At 46.2% G+C, this 3,785-nt stretch overlaps 1 non-coding gene across 1 annotated transcript; it reads left to right on the top strand.

Annotated features, from left to right (window-relative positions):
* The first annotated feature begins 2,325 nt into the window (after window positions 1-2,325).
* Window positions 2,326-2,463, top strand: LOC119948349. The gene has a single exon (XR_005456750.1). It is a non-coding gene; the product is annotated as a small nucleolar RNA SNORA7 (small nucleolar RNA).
* The last annotated feature ends 1,322 nt before the right edge of the window (window positions 2,464-3,785 follow it).

Genomic DNA, 3,785 nt, shown 5'->3' with positions numbered 1-3,785 from the left:
CCGTCATTTGATTTTCTCCCCACCTCCAGCCCCACTGCACATATCTTTAAATTATACATTATAAATTACTGATTTATTCCTGTTCAGGTCTGTCTCCCCCCAGACTGCAAGCTCATTATGGGCAGGGAACATGTCTACCAAGTCTGTTAATTGTCTTCTTCTAAGTGCTTAGTACAGCACTCTGCACATAGCAAGCACTCAATGAATACCACTGATTGATTTTCTACTGCTACTAAAGTCCAGCAGGCATTGCTATAAAGAGAGAAGACATTGATCTATACCGTGGTAAAACAGTCTCATACTGAAAGTTGCAGGAGATTTTCTGGAGATGAGAGGAAGAGGTTGGGTACAGTAAGAAATACAGTAGAAGCAGTATGGTCTAGCAGAAGGAACACAGGCCTGGAAGGTAAGAGACTTGGAATTTAATCTCTGCCTCGCTACTTGTCTGTTTTGTGACCTTAGGCAAGTCAACATCATTTTTTTTTAATGGTACATGTTAAGTGCTTACTATGTGCCAGGCACTGTACTAAGCATTGGGACAGATGCAAGCTAATCTAGTTGGACACCATCCATTTTAATGGCATTTGTTCAAAGCTTACTGGGTGTCAAACACTGTTCTGAACGCTGGGATAGATCCAAGTTAATTATGTTGGACACAGTCTCCGTCCCACATGGGCTCTTAATCCCCCTCCCCAGATGAGGTAACTGAGGCACCAATAAGTTAAGTGACTTGCCCAAGATCACACAGCAGAGAAGTGGTGAAACCAGGATTAGAACTCAAGTCCTCTGACTCCCAAGCCCATGCTTTATGGAAGCAGTGTGGTCAAGTTGATAGAGCATGGGCCTGGGAGTCAGAAGGACCTGGGTTCTAATCCCTGCTCCTCCATGAGTCTGCTGTGTGACCTGGGGCAGGTCACTTTACTTCTCTGTGTTTCAGGTCCCTCATCTGTGTCACAAGTCCCCAGTTCGTACCAACCAGGACCTTCCTGGACTGAGGGAACCTCAGTGACACATAGTGTAAGTCAAACCACACCTCTGATCACCAAGGTTACTGTGAAAAGATTTTTTTACTTAGTTTTACCAACATGCAAGGGAGTGACACATACATAAACTCACTCGCTCCACCACCCAAGGGTCCAAAATCAGTCTGTGGTCAACGGAGCCTGTTCTGCCAACACTTCTTCTTTCTGTTTCCAAGTGCTGCTCTCAGCATGCTTCCTTCTTGCTTCCCCTCTTCTTCTACTACCCTCGGCCTGCTGCTGCCCCCTCCCAGGTCAAAGCAACCACCTTTTATCTGGCTAAGGCATCGCAGCTGTGGCTCTACATGGCAGTCATTGACTGGCCCAGGCCTGTTACTGGGTAGAACATCATCATCATCAATCGTATTTATCATCATCATCATCATCAATCATATTTATTGAGCGCTTACTGTGTGCACAGCACCGTACTAAGCGCTTGGGAAGTACAAATTGGCAACATATAGAGACAGTCCCTACCCAACAGTGGGCTCACAGTCTAAAAGGGGGAGACAAAACCAAACATACTAACAAAATAAAATAAATAGAATAGATATGTACGAGTAAAATAAATAAATAAACAAATAAATAGAGTAATAAATATGTACAAACATATATACATATATACAGGTGCTGTGGGGAAGGGAAGGAGGTAAGATGGGGGGATGGAGAGGGGGACGAGGGGGAGAGGAAGGAAGGGGCTCAGTCTGGGAAGGCCTCCTGGAGGAGGTGAGCTCTCAGTAGGGCCTTGAAGGGAGGAAGAGAACTAGCTTGGCAGATGGGCAGAGGGAGGGCATTCCAGGCCCGGGGATGACGTGGGCTGGGGGTCGATGGCAGGACAGGCGAGAACGAGGTACGGTGAGGAGATTAGCAGCAGAGGAGTGGAGGGTGTGGGGTGGGCTGTAGAAGGAGAGAAGGGAGGTGAGGTAGGAGGGGACGAGGTGATGGAGAGCCTTGAAGCCCAGGGTGAGGAGTTTCTGCCTGGTGCGCAGATTGATTGGTGGCCACTGGAGATTTTTGAGGAGGGGAGTAATATGCCCAGAGCGTTTCTGGACAAAGATAATCCGGGCAGCAGCATCCCTCCATGCTCCACCCCCACAGGCCAGCAATCACCTGTCTCAGGTAGAAGCCATCAGTGGCTTTGCGAGTCTCTTCCTTGTTGTTGTTTGTGGGTTCACAAACAGTCATTAATAAGACAGCTTTCTGTGGGTTCATGACAATCTGTAAAGTGGGGATTAAGAGTGGGAGCCCCATGTGGGACAGGGACTGTATCCAACCCGATTACCTTGTATCTACCCCAGTGCTTTCCCCGCTCTCAGGGTCACACCTGGAGAGTTTCCAGTACTCTACCAGTCTCAACTGCAGGAGAGAGAGTCAGGCAGAAGCCTACCCATTCCATTCCTAGCTTGGGCAGTGGCTAGCGAGTGGAAGACAATCTGCTATAAGTCAAAACTCAGCTGTGCTGGGCATGGGAGAGAATCAAGGACAAAGACTCAAATTTAGTGCATGGAAGGAGGCAATGGTAAACCACTTCCGGATTTTTAACAAGAAAACTCTGTGGAACCACTGCCAGAACGCTTGCAGATGGAGGTGGGGCATTCTGGGTGAGATATGTCCATGGCGTCTCTATAGGTCGAAGATGACTCAACAGCATAAGACAAGACAGACCCCAGTACTTAGTACAGTGCCTGGTGCATAGCGCTTAAAAAATACCAGAATTATTATAATTATTATTATTGCCTTATCCACTAGGCCATGCTGCTTCAGGTATTTCCTCTGTAAAATGGTAATAAAATATGTGTCTCCTTCCCACTTAGACTGTGAGTCTAAGCAGGGACCTGGACAATTGGATGCCAGAAAGTTAAATCAATGCTAGCATGAACTATCAAACAGAAAGGGTATCACAGTTGTCTATTAGCACTATCCCATGAGGCAGACTTATAGGTGAGTTCAGGAATGGTGAAGCGACTTTTCCCAGGTGATATGGATAGCGTTCTTCAGTTCCAATGTCTGCAAAAAATTCTTCCATTCAGTGGGAAGGAGAAGGATGGGCAGCAGAATTTCTCATAGCAAAAACCATTTTTACCTCCATATAATAATAATAATGGCATTAATTAAATGCTTACTCTCCCAAGAACTTAGTACAGTGTTCTGCACACAGTAAGCACTTGATAAATATGATTGAATGAATGAATGAAGCACTGGGGTAGATACAAGATAATCAGGTCCCATGAAGGGCTCACAGTCAAAGTAGGCGGAATAATGGGTATTGAATCCCCATTTTGCAGATGAGGGAATTAAGGTACACAGAAGTTAAATGAGTTTCCCAAGGTCACACAGCCAATAAATGGCAGAGCCGGGATTAGAACTCAGGTCCTCTGACTCCCAAGCCCATGCTCTTTCCAATAGGCCATATTGCTTCTCCAGTCTTCCGATTGGTTTCACATATGGAGACATGAATGGGAACGGCTTGGCGTGAGTGAGCCGATCCACTCATACTCCTGGTAGCCATCAATCTAGAACTCAATCAACCAATGAATCATATTTTTGAGCATTTACCGAGGGCAGAACATTGGACTAGGCACTGGGGAGAGTAAAATGCAACAGAATTGGTAGATTCAGTCCCTGCTCACGAGGAGTTTACCATCTGGAAGGGGAGACCGACGTTCAAATAAATGAATACATTATGGATATGTACACAAATGCTGTGGGGCTGAGAGGGTGGAGAACAAAGGGTACAGCAAGGGCGATGTGAAAGGGAGTGGGAGA

This window comes from Tachyglossus aculeatus, chromosome X4 (genome assembly GCF_015852505.1).
Source record: "Tachyglossus aculeatus isolate mTacAcu1 chromosome X4, mTacAcu1.pri, whole genome shotgun sequence".
NCBI classification, from domain to species: Eukaryota; Metazoa; Chordata; class Mammalia; order Monotremata; family Tachyglossidae; genus Tachyglossus; species Tachyglossus aculeatus.
The sequence above is the reverse complement of the archived record's forward strand: the minus strand, read 5'-3'. Positions and strand labels throughout refer to the sequence as shown.